Source organism: Zonotrichia leucophrys, chromosome 2 (assembly GCF_028769735.1).
Source record: "Zonotrichia leucophrys gambelii isolate GWCS_2022_RI chromosome 2, RI_Zleu_2.0, whole genome shotgun sequence".
NCBI classification, from domain to species: domain Eukaryota; kingdom Metazoa; phylum Chordata; class Aves; order Passeriformes; family Passerellidae; genus Zonotrichia; species Zonotrichia leucophrys.
The window spans coordinates 44388513-44406769 of record NC_088171.1 but is presented as its reverse complement, the minus strand read 5'-3'; the positions used below and the strand labels follow the sequence as shown (position 1 = coordinate 44406769).

Here is an 18257-nt window from a genome sequence, read left to right as displayed (position 1 = left end):
CCCCGGAGGGTGCCCAGCTCCTGTGCCCGCCGCTCCCCGCAGGGAGGTCAGAGAGGGCAGAGAGGCGCAGGGGAGCCCCGGAGAGTGCCCGGCACCCGTCGGTGCCCGCCGCTCCCCGCAGGGGGCGCTGCCGGGTTCGGCGCCTCCGGCGCGGCCGGGCCCGGGGCGGCTCCGCGCGGGGGCAGCGCCGGGCGCGTCCCGCCCTCCCGCCTCCTCCCCGCGTCCCCTCCCCTCGGCCGCGCTGGTGGAGCCGCCGGGCTCCCTCGCTCCTCTTCACATGGGGCTTGCCCTGCCGGCGGGACGGCGCTCCTGCTCTCCCGCCGACCGCTGACAGGGACCCGGCGCGGGAGAAGGGGGCTCGTCGCTGCTGCCGCCGGCGGGCAGGTAGGAGCGGGCGGGCGGCGCACCTGAGGGGACTCGGGGAACGGGCGGCGGGACGGGCGCGCCGGGCTCTGTCGCCCCGGCCGGCGGTGCGGGAACGGAGGGAGCGCACGTGGAGGGAGCGCCTCGCATCCCTCCCGCCTCCCTCCGACCCTCGGTGCCGCCGCTCCGGCAGGGTCTTCCCTGCGCGGTTTCGGGATGCTCGGGGAATCCCCGCCGGTCACTTGCGGGCTCATCGCGGGCGGATTCTCTTCCCGGCTGCCGCGGGGAGCGGCGCAACTTCAGGGAGGAACCCGGGCGGGGACGCTGGTCTTCCCCGTTCGCCCGAAGGGGATGGTGTTTGATTAAAGAGCCGCGGATCTCCCTCTGTCTGTTCCATCTTTTGCCTGTCAGGAGAACAGGTCCGTTATTTGTGAAATGATTCTATGTCAGTTTCAGGTGTTGTTACTTTTTTTCCTGTACCCTACCAAACACAGTTGGTAGATTAAAACACAGGACGAATTCCTTATGCCGATAAAGTGAGCGCTATGGGTTTGCCGAGTTCATATACTCTGATGTTCTCATAGCTCAAAATAAACCTTTTCATTAAAAAGGAGAAAACCGGAATCAGTTCTCAGAGCTTTTGATTGATTAGAGCTCCCTCGTGGAAATCAGCGGGGAGTTTTGCCTGATTAAGAGCTGTAAAATTGTCCTGAGGTTTGTTACACAACTGGCTGTAGTTGTGCAGTACGGGCTCAGTTAGGTAACTTTGCAACTGGATCTCATTTTCACCGGTCCAGCTGAAGTACTTTCAAGTCAAATTCTTTTCATTTCTCTGCGTTAAGCCCTCTCCGCTTGACGTGTACAAGGTAGGGGGAGGACTCTTTTTACCTGCCTTAAAGAAGAGTAAACGTGTTGGGTAAACAGGGAAGCTGGTGACATCCTTTGGAGAGACAGCAATTGCAGTTTAGAAATTCTCCATGTGTTTTGCTGGCAGTGCCAGGTTAACTCTTTCCTCCTGAACGTGTTTTATTTTGCTTGTGTTGCAGTTGAGCCTCAGATGCTCTATTTAATAAGCAGGGACTCAGCTGTAGCAGAAGGTGTAGAGACACGCATGTAATCATAGTCCCTCCAGCAAAGAGCATGCTTTCTGGTGTGATTATGCACAAATGTTGCAGAAAACAGAGCATTGCTCCCAGAATAGCTTGGAGGTTTCAATTTCCACACATGTGAGCTGACTATTCAGTTACTGCTGTTCTGTTTTTTTCTATGCTGCCGAAATACCTGACAGTAAGCAGTTTACAGAATCCAGTCACTTGGTTGTGGAACTTTTCTTCTTGCTGCAGCTGCAAGAGTTTATGTGAAATTGCTTTTTTTTAAGGCAGGAAAGTAGGTAGCATAAAATGGAAACTTTCTTGCCTTTCAAGTAGCAGCGACATAGGACCAAACTTGGGGAGGGTGGAACAAACAAAACCCAACATTTTTCTTTGGGTTTGTAACTACTTTCAGATGAGAAAAACTCCTTTGGGATGGTGCTTCTCAAGTTTGTTCTTGGTTCCTTGAAATTTCAGGTGGTGTAGGTCTGATTGATCTAGCTATTCAAATGAGGAAAGGTATTGTATTGTGGTCTGTGGAGTTCAAATGCATGTTACTGGAAAGCTTCAAATAGCCTTGAAATAGTCTCTAGGGGAGCAGGTGTATTTGCTATGTTTGGGACCATTGCAATTCCATTTAAACAAATAGGGAGTGTTTCTGAAACAGGGCATAACTCTGTTGGCTTTGGTTTTCAGTACTGGTGTTCCCAAACTGAGACCACAATCCAGTATGAATCCTTTGCATGTAAATTCAGTATCTCCAGATACATGTGTTGGTATTGCTATCCTCATTGGAGGTTGGATACCTAATGTCTTTAAGGATAAGTCTATGGAAAAAACTCAGGGGTGAGATGAACAGCTTTCCAGAGCTAGAGCGATGGAAAACAAATTGTGTATCACTGAAGTTAAAAGCATTCAAGAAAGCTGTTAATAACATTCAAAAGGAGATCCTTAATATGCATGTGAAGAGCATTATCAGTTTGTGGAGCTCAGTAGCCAGCTGAGCTATCATGCTTAACTGTCCATCTTCTAATCCTTGGGTAGAGATTTTTCTAAACCAGGCTGCTTAAATGTACCCCAGTTTGAAACATTGAAATAAGGTGAATTATGGTGAACTAATTCAGCTCAAGAGATTGGATATTTGCAACTTGAGCAGAAAAACTGTCTTCTTAACAGTGTGCCAAAGCCTGGAGATCTCCCTGTGCAGAGAATCTAATGGGATGCACATTGTGGTGTTCCGTGTTCAGTGCTACTTTAAAGGAGACTTTTCTATGGCAGCTATCACTTATATATCACAATTGTTGATTTGCCTTCACAAGGTGGGCTAAAAAGTGCTGTGGGTATGTAGAGATTAAGTGCCTTGCTGAGTTTGAAAGAGCAAAACATTGAGGCCAGATTGAAAAAGGTCTAGACTGGCAGTTCGATCTGGCTTGTCTGCCTTGTTTGCTATAGATTGTTTGAGCAGCTCTTTCTAGGTATTGCATTCAATGGTTGGCTGACAACATTCAAAGTCTGATTTGTTTTTCTATTACATTCCTTTCTATCTCTTTGCATGCACATGGTATCTGGTAGTTTATCATGCTGTCATAGCTTCCCTTTTCCTGGGTTTATTATTTTGTTGGTTTAAAATCCTCTATTAGACTCCATGCAAAAACAAGGCTCTGTTAATGGATGGTTGGAGTGGTGAAATTTGAATGTGAGATAGCCAGTGGTCAGCATTATGGTTCTTGTGCAACCATCAGTCAGCAACACTTGGCATAAATACCCAATCTAAAATTTAATATCATCCGCTGTAGGGAATCCCATTGGAGAGGTGACTTTAGGTAAGCAGGAGGTTCTGACTGGAGGATAAAGGATACATGCCTACGAAGAGCTGTGCCAAGGCTGATGTGAAAATGGTAACTTGGGGTTGAAGCATTTGTGACTCAAAAGTGTAAGTCCATTTTTGCTCCTAAAAACTGCAGTGTAAAACTTTAAGGTGCCTAAGTATTTTCAGTCTTTTTGCAAGATGCCTGACAGCAAAACCTGCAGAGTAGCCTGGTCTGAGGAGTTCTGCTTTTGTCTGCCCTTGGAACTGAAGTGTTCTTTGCTGGTGCAGTTGCCAAGATGCTAGTTGTTGGTAGAGAGAGGTTTTTATTCAGTTTATATTCACATTTCAGTCGCTAAAGACCCTCATGTTGTCTCCCATTCATCAGCCAACTGTAGTTGCTGTCTTTAAGCAAATGAAGTTGTGATAATTTGCTCCTGCTTGCCCTTTTATGCTGCAAATGCTACACAGCTGTGAAGTTGCCATCTAGCTTTGACTCAGGATGCATTCTTCTTCCAAGTGGTGTGCAGTCCTCAAACAGCCTGGATTCTCAGAGAAAGGTAGGTCTGAGAGTGGCATTTGTGACCTAGAAAAAAGCTACACAGAGAAAAGGGGAGCTACATGCATGCTTGAAAATTAGCACCTGCCCAAGTGTTTTGGTGAATAAGCTGGAATGCTTTGCTGAATCACAGCTGTGAGGGTGCAGAAATACTAAACCTCTAGCGTTTGCTGTGGCAGAGTGCAGGGCTTGGAGTGAATTTCAGGGCAGGTGCTTGGATACCATCCGGACAGCAAAAATTTACCAGGAGTGGGGCTGTACCTTCTACAGACAGGAATGGAAATGTTACATTGCAAGGCACTTTACTGGGAAATTTTACTAGTACTTTTCCCTTTCTCTCTGATACTCAAACGCCGAGTGAAAACAGATGCAGTAAAAACCCAATTCCCACTGATTTCCTTAAGAAAATGATTATGTGAAGGGTGTGCCTAAGCGAACTGCTTTGGCAGCTCCACCTGCAGCCTGCAGAAGCGGTGGGATTTGCCCAGTAATGACGTTTCTGTGTCAGTCCCTGTTAACTGATTCCATACGCGGGACCAGCGCTAAGTGTGGAACTCCCGGTACCGACCCGGTGTTGGTCCCATTAACCCATCGGCGACCTCCGCGGGCGGCGGTGACGCTGCGGGCATCCCCCGGGAGCGGGGCCGGGGCTCCGGGAGCGGCGCCGGGCGCTCCCGGCGCTCCCATCCCGGCGGGCGGGCCGGAGCCACCGGGGGGCGCCCGAGGACCGGCGGAGCTCGCGGGGATCCCGGCGCGTCCCGAGGCACCCGGGATGCCGGAGGGTGCGCGGGGCGGGACGCGCATCCCGGGACACCCGGGATACTGGAGGGTGTGCGGGGCGGGACGCGCATCCCGAGCCACTTGTTCCGCTCCTCCGGTGAGGGGCATCCTCTCCGCGGGATGCGCATCCCGAGCCGCTTGTTCCGCTCCCCTGTTGCCGCACATCCTGCGCTGCCTCCCGTTCGCAGCGATCGCCTGCTTTACCTGGGTCACACACTGTGGTGTCCTGTGACATCAAAGCCCTTTCTTTCCTTGTGAGCCTCGTTATGTATAGGAGCTGGTCTGGGCAGAAGGAGATTCCTCTCCTAACTTAGCTCGCTGCCTTCCCCCCCGCCCTATTGCTTCCACTAACCTTTCCTGCTTTGCCAGCCCAGGCTCTCCAAAGCTGGAAGTGAAATCTCTGCCAGCTTCTTTGGTAGCTTGACTGAAGGCAGTGCAGGAAGCACCTCGGGATGGGGCACTAGGAGGATTCTTGGCTAGACCAACCTTTTATGGCTAAAGCAGTGATTCCCGTCGGTGTGACTTTGATTTCTTATTTCTTGTCAATATTATGTGATTGACACAGGGAGAATATAAATAACCCAAATAACCCAAGGCGTTATTTGCTAGTGACTGCAAAGTGGCTCAGCAAAGCCTGAAGTCAGTGGCTGTTACAGAGTTGGAGTAGTACAGAGCAAGATTCCCTTTAGCTGAAGAAGAGACAAATGGAAAGCATGTGAGCCCCAAGTAAGAAAAGTCTGTGTAAAAGACTGAGCTGGGGAGCTGCTAGGGCAATGAATCCATGATTTTCTAATCTACTGCCTTCCGTAATTCCCTCCTGTGAATTGGTCACTAAAAGTTACTCGGATTGTCAGTCATCAAGCAGCAAGGTAGACATTCGCTGTGCACCTGGAGAGGGCAAGGCACCCTTCTCACAGGTGGAAAAAACCAATAATCTGCCTGTGGGTTGCAGCTCAGACAGGGGCAGTCCCAGAATTAATTTCTGACTCTTTTTTAACTGTTTACTTGAGAAAATTTCTCCTTCTGCATTATGTTGTCCAGAGCCTTCTGGCAAGATTGCTGTCTTTAGTAATGCTTGCCACTCTGGCTCAGCATAATGTGAAGGACTGGGATTGCTAATGTTAGTTGCCATCTAGAAGAACTCTGCCAAAATCAACTGAGTATCGTGAAAAATGCAGAACTGGCTTGTTGAATTAAAAATATCTTGTACAATATCTGCAGTAAGGTAATAAGTGTATCATTATGTGAGGACTGTGACTGGCACTTTGAAGTCATTGCCAGTAAAATCCTCAGAAATGTGGACAAATGAATAACATGCAGCTAACAGTGTGCTAAGTAATGTAGACAGCTGTTTCTTATTAGGTTTTGCACTAATTGCTGCTGCTGTTACCATTGCATTTGTGAGTTGATAGAGTTTCACATCATTTGTATACTCCTGGTGCAAATGGTGCCCTTGGTACAACATGTGTTGATAAAAGCAGATGCTTTTACTTGGCTTTTAATTTGTGGTGCAAGTTTTATGGGATCATTAGAGTTCACTGAAAAAGATAGAAAATGACTTGGGGATCTTGCCAGACATTGGGCCAGGCAGGCTCATCTTTGTATAGTGATCAAAGAAAGGAGGAAGAAAAGAAAATCTGTAAAAATCCATGAAATGATTTATTTGGAATAAGTGTGTAGATGAAGGAGAAGAGTGAGGGAAGGGAAGATAGAAAATTGGAGCAGCCTGCCTGTCAGAATGTTTTAAGTAGGGTCCAGTTCTCCGTGAGGGATTGCAGGCAGCTTGTAACTGCTTGGGGATGTTCTTTTTAAACTCACAGAAAGCTTTCAGTTTTAAGCTTTCAGTAAAGATCTGGGCTGAGGCCAGCTTTACTTGTGTGGAGAAGACTGAAAAAAAATGCTGTACTAAAGCTTAATTAAAAATTTTTTGTGTGTGTGATTTTGGAGATGTACAAAATACAATGTCAGCTCTTTATGTTGGGGATGGCAGTATATGCTGGAGGTGGCCACAGTGAAGTTAAGAAAGATCAAGCAGAAACCTTTAAGGCATCTGTAATTTTCTCTGAATTTAGGAAAAGTTCATTTGGCCTTTCATCTAAGTTAAGTGGCACCTGACTATCTGTAATTTTGATTTTGCTTCTCTTTGTGACATAAGCAGTCATGCTAACTTCGCTATGGATTCCAGATAAATATTGCTGTTAGTTTTGGTTTTATATCTTAAAGGATCATATGCAGCTTCTAGAGAAAATGACAGTATCAATCTTTCCTTTTCCTATCCATCAAAATCTTGTCTTCTGTAAGAAAAAAAAAATTGGGTTAGGACTGCAGAGTAGTCAGAAATGAAGAAATTGGTGAACTGTTAGAAAGTCACTTTTTAGTCACAAGATCAGATACTCTGTGTCTCTATCAAGGACTGGGAGATGAGGCAGAAAAAATGTTCATTATATGCAGGTTGTAACTGCAGTTTGAAATGTCAGAAACAGTTTATAATTAGAAACAGGAGACTAAAACTTCATCTCTGAACATAGATTTGCGATAAACGGCTGATTTAAAATAAGGTATACACAAAAAAGCATAAAAATATTTCAACGTTTTTATGAGATTATCCCTTATATTGAATTAAATATTGTCTTGCTTCTGTAATTACTTTAGGTGCAAATAATGATATGAAAGTGACTGATTAAACAAGAAAGTATTTTTTGTGTGAGTTGAATTTTAATAGTCCTATTTATGAATTATGTTCCGCTGTGGACTTAAGGAAGAGATACTGTAATAAGCTGATGCAATGTTTCCCCATCAACTCAAAACAGTTTGCAATAAAAACTGCAACATTAAATAAAATAGATTGCAAGGATAAGTTAATTGGAAAAGTACTCTTCAGGCGATTAATTCTTAAATGTTTTCTATGGACTAGTAAGGGAAATGATATTTCAGTTTTTGCACTCAAAGCTGAAATATTTGGTTCATGGGGTTTTATTATGTATGAACTTTCTGATTTCATCAGTGCATTCATAACCATAGACTTTTTTGTGCTATTCAGTGAATTTGGTTGGCAGTGTGGATTCTGTTAGGTGGAGCGCCTGTGAACCACCCCTGTGGAGAAAACCTCATGCATTTAGCTGTCGTGTTCCCTTGGCCTAGAGACTATGAAAACAAGATGCACATAATTTTTAAACTGTTATTTACCAACTGAGAAGTGTGGTGGGTGACTAGCAACCAGGCAAAGCACTGACATACCATTCTGAGATGCCTGCTTCACAACCCCACAGGACAGCCGAGGCTGGAAGGCACTTCTGGAAGTCATTTGGTCCAATTCCCTTTTCAAGCATGGCCACTTGAACCAGTCACCCAGAACTGTGTCTAGGTGGTTTCTGAATTTCCCCAGGGAAGGAAACTGCAACTTCCCTGGGCAGCTTGTGCCAGTGCTTGGTCACCCTCACAGTGCAAAAAGTGTTTCCTGCTCCTCAGGAGGTTGTGTTTCATGTTGTGCCTGTCACATCTGGTCTAGTCACTGGGCATGACTGGAAAGAGACCAGCTATGTGCTCTGTGTGCCCTCTCTTCAGTTGTTTGTATATGTTAGTAATTTCCCCCTGAGCCTTCTGTTCTCAAGGCTGAGCAGTCCTGGTTCTCCTTCCTCTCATGTGAGGTGCTCCCATCCCTTCATTACCCTTGTGGCCCTTTGCTGGTCTCTCCAGTATGTCCACATTGTTCTTTCACTGAGGAACCCAGATCTGCAGGTGGGGCCACACTCATCCAGACCATTGCTGGCCTGGCAGTCATCGGTGTTGGGGAAGGTTCACTTCTATTGTGCCTTGGATGGACTGATCCTCAGTATTGCTGGGGTTTTTCCACAGCTTTTTGTGGGTCATTTTTGGTTTTGTTTGTGTTTGTTTGTTTGTTATCACTTTTTGTTTTTTGTTTTACTTTGGGTTTTTGTTTTGTTTTGGTTTGAGTCCTTGAACTGTTAACAGTCTAGGTTCTTTCAAGGATCTTGTGTCTAGCTGCAGATTTACCATTCCTGTCTATCATGGCTCCAGTCTGAGTATTGTTGCACAGCTTTCTTGCAAGCTGGCAGTTTCCTCAGAAGTTTCATTCAAGGTTATGCAGTTTTGCTGTGTCAAAACTAGGCCTTGAATCACAGATAGCTGAACCCCTAGGAGGAGGATTCACACAAAGCTGAGGTGTGAATTCAGTATGAGCTGTGCTGTGCCAATTCCCTTAGGAGGACACACAGTGAATAGTAGCTGCAAGGTTATTTGAACTACTTTCAAAATAACTGGAGAAACTTTGTAACTTAAGCCTTCTCTGTGCTGCATTTTTACCTGTCAGCGTGATTTTGTATGTGTTTCTGACACTAATGTAGTTTGTAATTGGCTCCTTGCCTGATCCTAGACAGAGACAAGTGGTGCTGATATGGATTGCCTATGGCCAGGAAAACTCTTTTATTTTTCTGCCAGGAAAGGTTTATGTTCAATATCAGGAAAAATTTCTTCACTGAGAAGGTTGTCAAGCTCTGGAACAGGCGGCCCAGGGAACTGGTGGTGCCACCACTCCTGGAAGAATTTGAAAGATTCACAGATGTGTCACTTAAGGGCATGGTTTAGTGGTGAACTTGATAGTGTTGGATTAACTGTTTATTCTATAAAATTCTATAATTTTATAAATTCTATAAAAAAAGAACACAAAAACTATCAAAAGGAAGAAACAGAAGAAGGTGAAGCTCAAGATGTTGACAGGAGTTGTAAAGGAGCAATGGACTGAGGGTGAGAATCAGGACATGCCTGCTATGTATTATGCAGGAATAGCTGGTAAAATTAGAAGGAAGTTAAAAATAAAAATAAGTTTTATGAAGAGACAAGATGATACTTTTAGTATTTCTCAAGGGATAGAAGGATCAAATATTACAAGTGTGTTTTAATGAAAAAACAGCTAGTAAAGTTCTCACTTTCTTAAAATGCATAACAAAACTTATATTGATTCACTGGTGCTAGAATTATTTCTGTCCTGAATGTCAGGAAAGGAAGTGAATACCAGGAAAGGAACTTAATGTTTTCTTGTATTTGCAAGTTTTCAGACTTGGAATTTCTGTTATCTGCAGTGGAAAATCAGGTCAAACACTGGGAAAAACTTTCTCATTGGAACAGTAGTGCAGCAGAAAAAAAATCTGAAATAATTGAGATTTCATTCGCTTGAAGGTTTAAAGAGCAGAGAGTGTCTACTGTGAAGTTTTCAGATACAGTTAATTCAGTATTGGGGACAAATGGTATTTCAGCCACATCCTTTATGATTTTGTGAAATCTTCCAGAAGTAGGCTTTCAGATTTGTTTGATCCTTCCCATGCCAGAGGCGTAGCTTTCTTAAATTGTTAATATCTGTGCATGAAGGAAGTCAACATGTTTCTGGCAGAAAATCACAAGAGTTAACAAACTGTGAAAATAATGGGGTTTGTTTTGATGTTGGTTTTTTCCTTGAACTAAGAGTTCTGATAGTGTGCAGCTGGTAATGGTCCTATTTTGTAAACTGGCTATTTATTAACACTTTTTTGATGTATTTGCTGTTGCAATTTAGATATTTGACTGCTTGAAGTGGCTTCTATGACTTGCTAGTCAAGTGCTAGTTTGACACCTTGGAAAAGTGTCAGCCACCTCTCTTGCTGCTGGAAATTTGTAAAATGTGATGTGAATGACTTCCCACTGCTCTTTATGAAGAGGGACAGACGCTGTGGTGGCTTCCTCAAAGAGATGCCACTTCAAAATTCAGGCATGCTGGCATAATCATTCATCAGGTGTTATCAAAGTGACTGGCACATCAGTCATCCTCCACTTTCTGCTCTGTTAAGGATTATTTTATGCACTGGAGTGGTGGTGGTTGTATGGGGTGGCAGTTTTGTGATTTCTTGTTTTATTTTGGTTGTGACTGGGTTGCTTTTTTGTGAAGTTTGAGAGCAGTTAAATTGAAGAAGTCTTTACAGGATGATTTCTGCTAGTTTTGTTTTTGAAAGCAATCAATCGATTGGATGACAAAACTGCATGCACACTAAAATTCTCTTTTTCATTCAGATGTGATGCTGAAGAATGACTTTTCCCCATCCATGATCTTTACTTCCTGCTGTAGCAAAACAAAAATTTGCAGGGATTCTTGTATCCAGTTAAAATTTCTTACAGCATTGTTCTTTCCAGGTGTTTCCCTAATTAGGGGTTGAATTTGTCACCTAAGTAAATGGATTGGGTTGGTTTGTTTAAAAATAGTCAGAATATCAGATACAATTTGCTTTGAAGTTCTCTGAAACCTCTTTTGAAGCAACATCTTTTAAACTTTTTGGAGTTAATGGCTCAAAGAAGTGTACTTGGAGGCAAGCAGTGACTCTCAGAAGGGTTGACTGGAGGAGATTAAAAAATTAGCTATTGTAATCTGCAATGGATATGGATTTGCTTTGAACCAATGTTTAACTGGTGCTCACAGAAACTAGTTTCATTGTGAAGATGTTTTTTTCCTGCCTTAAACTAATCTTTAATTTCTGCACCTTGATACTCATGATGTTAATGCATTGATTTGCTTTCCTGTCCCATCCTTCTTTTACTGGAATAAATATGTTCCTGACAGTTTTCTTTCATAAACACTACCTACATGGCATTTAGAGGGTCTAAACCTGGTTTGTACTGTGTAAGTTTAAGATGAAGCATGACTTTTACAAGTGAAACCAAATAAAGATATTCTGTAGGAATTTAGGATGATAATGTGCATAAAGCAAAGTTTTGCATGATTTGAATTTTACTACCTTCCTTTCTATAATTGCTTTTACTGTGGGCAGTTAGTCTGTAATCATTCTCTAAAGTGAGTACCCAGAGTTAATTTCCTTACTTGCACTTATGACTTGGTGGTGTTTTATTATGGAATAGTTATGTTTAACCACCCAATTAGCAGGTGAATAATTCTTTCATGCTGTTGCATCCATTTCTCTATGACCATACATTGTCTCCATCCATGTGAATTTTTTCTAAGAGTGCTGTTTTTAACTGTGACTGGAGGCTAAGCTGGGGTTGAATGAAATAGCAAAGAGAGAATGTTGAGGATTTGATCAATTTGAAAAGGTCCATTTCTCCTGCAGTTCAAGACAATTAGGGAAGATGGATGCAGCGAGTGACTTGCAGCGTAACTGATCTCCTTAAATTCACTGACAAAATATGAGCTGCGCTCCAGAGATTTTCACAGATTACCAGTGTGTAGGTTTCCAGCAGAACACAGGAGTTCTGCAGAAGTGGCAGTGACCAGTGGTTACTGAAAGATATGGGAAAACAAAGGAGAGAGAATCCCTAACGTTTTTCATGCAGCTGTTGCCAAGAAACCCCAGTTGAGCATAACCTGTTATTGATTGTGGTTTCCTTGGCTTAGTGAAGATATATACATTAGACCACAAATTCAGTTTCTCTAAAGTGGCTCTCATGTGACCTATCCCTGGCTCTGTTAGTGAAGAATTTTTGTAATCTGGATTTTGTGTTGGGGGTTTTTTATTTATGTTTGTTTGTTGTTTATTTGTTTTAAATTGATTATGGATGCTGTAAGCAGATGGAGAACACCCAGTGGACTTGCAGGTGGAAAATAAGGTAGAAGGTCATGTCACTTGTGTTGAAGTGAAGGAAAAATTAGTATGCAGCTAAAAGCTTATGAATGAGCCAGTGATGGGTGGTAAATGCTCTTATTAGCCATTTGTTAGGAGGAAAACACAGAAGATGACCTCTGTGGAAGAGGTAATGCATTAGCTGTCAGTGTAAAATGTCTTGTGAGCCCTGTAAAGAGTGAGGCAGTCACATTTGGTTTGCTTTGTTTGTCACCCGCCATGGAGAGTGGCTCTCCAGGATTCCCCTGCAGAGGAAACATTGTGTGAGCAGCAGAAACTTTGGAGCAGAGGAACTGAAAGTTGTTGATAACTTTTTTGGTTGATAAGGGTGGGGATGGATGGAGCTGCTGAGCACTCTGCAGGAAGTCCTGCCGGAATTGTCTGTTAATCCCTGCTTCCCTGTACAGCTGGGCTTACAGATGATGAACACCTGAAAGGGCCCCTTGTGACAGCTCCCATGGTGAAATCACTTGTGTTCCCAGGGTGTGATTCATGAGAGCTCATGTCATCCCTTTCCTGTTGAATGATCTGTTTCTCTTTAAGTGGTGTGGGTCAACGCTTGGAGCTGTGTGAGGCTCTGGTGACAAGGAAGGCTGGCCAGGCCTGTTCTAAATAGATCACTAAATCATATTTGGTGCTTGGAGCATCCATGTATGTTTTCAGAGGTGCACCCAGACTTTAAACAGAGAAGATTTAACAAACTTTGAGCATGATTTAGCAGCATAGGTGTCTCCAGCTGTCACTTGGCCCTCTCTCTGTGCTGTGCTAGTCACCACCCACATTTTAAGGGAACACAAAGGAAGGCTGTGGGGCCTCAGAGCACTGATTTGGTGAATTTTCTTTTCAGAAAGGAGATGACCAGAACATTTCCCTATTGCAAATAAGAGGAAAGATGCTTAAAAATCAAACCAAACAATCTCAAGGAAACAATTTGAAGCATTAGCCCCACTCCATGTTTTCATGACAGCTCATGAAGAAGAAATGTTAGGCAAAAATGCTAAGAGGGTTTTCTTCATTATTTCTTTCTTGTAGGGTGTGGGGTTTAAAGATTTCATGTATCTGTGATGCTTTGAAAATAGAAAGTGGGATGGGAAACACTATTTCCTAATATGTTTTTTCCCTTGGGGTTTGTTATTACAAATTACAGCATTTGCAGAGCCCAGTTTTGTGACTTTTCTTGGTTTTTTCCATTATAAAAAATGCTCTCGAAGCACAAAACAACACTGAGTTGGGTACAATATGAAAAAAGAAAGCAAACCAAACAAACTACAGTGACACAGTTTAATATTTTACATTGTTTTGTCATCTTGTTTTCTTGTTAGTGGTGAAAATGATAAAGCAAGTTGTGATCAGTGTCTCAAAATCAAATGTAAACGTCTGAAGATGTTCAGATTTTTTGTGTGTTCTATTTAAACAAATTATGTATAAAGATTTTCAACTGAGTATTTTTTCTATTTTATTCAGAGATAAAGATGACAGGCTTTTAGTACTCATTAAATATCTAACTCTTGGTTCTACTCAGCTCTTACTGTTAGGCTTTTCCAAAATAGACTTTAAGGAGTTTATGGTTCTCTTTAACCTTATTGTTAAGATAAAAAACAACCCCAAACTTGCTTCTAATTACTTCATATTTGTGTAATAACTCTTATTTTTTCTAATTTTGAAATTATCATAGAATAATAAAATAGTTTGGGTTGTAAGGGACCTGAGATAGAGCCTAGTTCCAATCTCTCTCCATGGCCAGGAACATCCTCTAATAGGTCAGATTGCTGAGGTCCCCATCCAGCCTGGCCTTGAACACTTCCAGGGATGGGGCATCCAGAGCTTCTCTGGGTAACCTGTTCCAGTGCCTCACCACCCTCACAGCAGAGAATTTCTTCCTAATATCTGAAAGAGCAGAGATTTAGGTTAAAAACCTGTCCCCCTTGTCCTACCACTCTCTGCCTATGTAAAAACTTGCTCTACTGAAAGGCCACAATTAGGTCTCCATGGAGCTTTCTTTTCCCCAGGCGGAACAACTTGGCTTGTTGATCTTCTTCATGAGGTTCTTCTCATGGGCCCACTTCTCAGGCTGGTCCAGGTCCTTCTGGATGGCATCCCATCCTTTTCTTTCTCTGCATCAACTGCGCTGCTCAGCTTGGTGTCATCTCCAAACCTGCTAAGGGTGCACTCAGTCTTGCTGTTTATGTCACTGATAAAGATGTGATAGGGCTGAGATCCCAAGGCAGAGCCCTGAGGAGCACCCCTTGCCATCAGCCTCCACTTGGCCATGGAGCCATTGACCACAACTCTTGGCTGCATCAGTCCAGCCACTTCTTCATCCAAAAAATAGTCCATATTTCAAACCCATCTTTCTCCAGTTTGGAGATAAGGATATCATTCAGGACTGTGTCAAAAGCTGTGGTATTTTCTGGGGTCTCCCATGGCAGGAAGGAGTGAATCTGACTCCATGTTCTTAGAAGGCTAATTTATTATTTTATTTTATTTTTTTATATTATATTAAAGAATACTGTACTAAAACTAAACTAAAGAATAGAGAAAGGATACAGACAGAAGGTTTAACAAGAATGTTAATGAAAAACTCGTGACTCTCCAGAGCCTCGACACAGCTGGACATGATTGGTCATTAAGTTAAAACAATTCACATGAAACCAATCAAGCAATGACCAGTTGGTAAACAATCTCCAGACCACATTCCAAAGCAGCAAACAAAGGAGAAGCAATCAGATAATATTGTTTTCATTTCTCTTTGAGGTTTCTCAGCTTCCCAGGAAAAGAAGTCCTGATGAAGGGATTTTTCAGAAAATATGACAGTGACAAAAAGCTTTAGAGAAGTCCAGATAGATTACAACAATTGGCCTTCCCTTGTGGACTGTTGCCATCACTTTATCATGGAAGGCCATAGGATTGCTCAGGCATGTTTTGTCCTCAGTAAAGGTGTGCTGGCTGTCTTGGATCACCTCTTTGTCTTGTATGTGCCCTAACATTTCTTCAAGGGGGATCTGCTCCTTGATCTTCCCAGGCACAATGGTAGGTTCACTGGTAGTTTTCTTTCTTCCCTTTTTAAAAGCAGGAGTATTTTCCCTTTTTCCAGTCACCAGGAACTTCACCTGACTGCCATGACTTTTCAGATATGATGGAGAGAGGCTTGGCAACAACATATCTAGTTCTCCCAGGACTTTGGGATGCATCTCATCAGGCTCTGGGAACTTGTGTCTATTCAGTTCCATCAAGTGGTCCCAAACCAGCTCTTTGCTTACAGTGGGAGGAACATTGCTACCCCAAACCCAGCCGAGAGGTTCAGGGACTAGAGATATGAGAAGCCTGAATTATACTCCTAAACCATTGACCTGGATTGAAGCAGATGTGCTTTCTGGCTTTCATTTGTCAGGAAACATTTGTCTTTGCTTGCAGGGTCAGGTGAATACAGTATTTGATTTTTAATTGGCCGCTGAACCAAGTAACCATAAATGCTTGCTTTTACAATATACAAATTGTATATTGTATACAAACCTTCATCTAACTTTTTTTTTTTTTTGAAAGAACAATGATTTATTTTTTTAAAGATTTGGGAGGGTCAAATTAAAAATATTTCTGAAGTAGCTTTCATGGCAGCACAACAAATAGGTGGCCTTAAAAGTCAACAGCAGGGATTGCTGGTCCTTAAGTGCATGGGCCAGTGGTTAGAGGACTTTCTGTGGGTAAATTGAAACTTTCCTTTTTCTGTAAAATGTTTGTACTTGGAGCTGGGCCAGAGGACAAGAGAACTGCCTGGATTCCCTGCTCAGCTGGCTGCAGCAAGGAGAAGAGATGCAGTGCCTCTGCTTCAGCCTGGTTTCATGTGGAGCTGGAGTACATTACTGGCAGGGGCACACTGGCTGAGGCAGCATCAGTTAACTGCATTAATAGCACTGGTGTTAGGAACAGAACTGTTATTCAATTTTTTGTTGAAGGGATTTAGCAAAGTGTGTGGAAATAACGAATAACTTGGTGTATCAGAGGGACTGAAACTCTGGGTTATTGGGTTGTTTATCTGAATAAACATTTTTGGTAGCTCTTACCCCATCCTATTCAACTTGTTTGGGAACCTCTTGCTATTGTGCAGGATATTGCCAGCTGTCAAGGGAAGTGGTGACTCTCAGCTTCTTTTGCTCTTGCTCCTGTAGGGTGTTCTGGAAAAGTAAGGCTCAGGTATGAGGTACATCTGGGCAGCAATGCCAGGTGACAGATCTCCCTGTCATGGTCTTGCTTACCTGAGGTGTGTATTTGGGAGCTGGTTTTAACCCCCTGGGAAGGAAGAGCCAATGTGAAAGGTTGGAACAGGAAGAAAAGGAAGGGAAGATTAAAAAGAAAAACTGCCTTTGAAGTCACACTTTGAACCAGCCCCCAAATTCCTACAACCATTGCATAAGTGCGGCTCCTCTGTGCTGTGGTGAATGACTCACAAACATTGCTGCTGTGCCTTTTCAAATCTGTGTAAAGAAGGGAAGTAATGCTGCTCCAGCTCTGCTGACTGGGAACTGAGGGCAGCAGGTTTATGAGATTTGTCTGTAAGTATATAAGAGACCTGTGGCAGCACCAGAAGAGGGATGTCTGGACTTCCATCCCAGCACACACGCTGACTCAAAATGCTAAAAAACATTTTTCAGTATTTTGTGCATATTGGACAAAAAGAACAGAACGCTTGATCTCAAACTTTTGATTAATTTCTATTCAAACAAATTGACAGGCAGAAATAGTTGCTTGTGATACATATTGTGCAGATATTCTTTTAGCCTATGCAGAGGCCCTTGTGGAAAAGTTACTGTTTATGGAGAGATTTAGAGCTATTTCTCTTCCATGCACTATTTACTACTTCAACTGAACTAACGTCTATTAAACATTCATTCTAAGTACAATACCCTCAAGAGTCAATTTAGGTAAACTGCAATACCTCTTTCTAGGCTAAAAATTGCTCTGTGTAATGCATGTAGAAAAAAATCCATAAAATTATTTTTCCTGCTCCTTTCAGTCTTTATTATATTTTGAGATTTTTTTTTATGAGGTAGTAGTGAAGGAGGGAGAAAGCTCCTTTGTCAGCTGCATAAAGGGACAGTCAAATCTTTTATGTGTAAGGGGCTTTTGGAATGATGTCTTCAATTTTCTTTTCTTTTGAGTTTTGTATATTATTATGACTGCAAACTTTCACACTCCCATTGTCATAAACAATAGTCTTTAGAGCTTTGGCATTTTCCATCCTGGCAGCCAAATGGATGGCTAGAACAATGCTGAAGACAGTGACTTAAATCATGTTGCAATACACAGTTAGCCTGTGTGGTATTTACTTCAAATACTGTATACTATTTTAAAAACATTGTGCCTGCAGCAGTGGGTGATGTTTGAGAAGACAAGCAGCTGCCTTGGGTTGAAGGTAAGAGAAAAGATGCTGCAGAGCTGAAAGCTTGTGGGGGTAGGAAGGAGGGTGATGCAGGTGAGACCTGCCTGGAGAGGTGAGTGTGGTGGGAAACGGGAGGGATGGAGTCATGGTCTGGGTAGGGTGTGGGTGGAGAGCATCTGCAGTCTCCTAACCTCACCCTGGTACCTTTATCCCTCTCTCTTAAAACTGAACTTTACTGTTCCGTTGGGTGTTACCGGGTGTAAGGGATAGGTCATTAAGTGGCACACAGAACTGGTGCATGTCAGATTTGTGGAGATATCAAGGAATGGAACAACAGCCCAGTGAAGACTGGGAGGATTTTTTCCTTAGTCTCTACTGTATTTTTAATGAGATTATACAAAGACTTTAACAGGTTGGGTATTCCTCTGTACTGTCCTAGCATTTATTTTTAATGAGGGCCTTTTAAAGAGGCAAAACCAAAAATACAATTTTGGGACTTTGTGCAAGGATTCTTTGTTCTTTTACCTGCAACAATTGTCTGTTAAAAGTAGTATTTACCTGTATTTCAATGAGTCCCTCCCCACCCTCCTCCTAATCAGCTCTTGCCAAGCACAGGAAGGGGATTAAAATAATCAATACCAGGATCTAAACTTTGTGTCAA

General features: G+C 42.9%; 1 protein-coding gene across 2 annotated transcripts in view; it reads left to right on the top strand.

Annotated features, from left to right (window-relative positions):
• The first annotated feature begins 213 nt into the window (after positions 1-213).
• Positions 214-18257, top strand: part of CPNE4 (copine 4) — a 228295-nt gene continuing 210251 nt past the window's right edge. The window contains exon 1 of one of the 2 annotated variants that reach the window (XM_064704788.1): positions 214-384. The gene's annotated coding sequence lies outside the window, so the exon portion shown is untranslated. The remainder of the gene's footprint in view (positions 385-18257) is intronic. The other variant, XM_064704787.1, reaches the window with a different exon arrangement.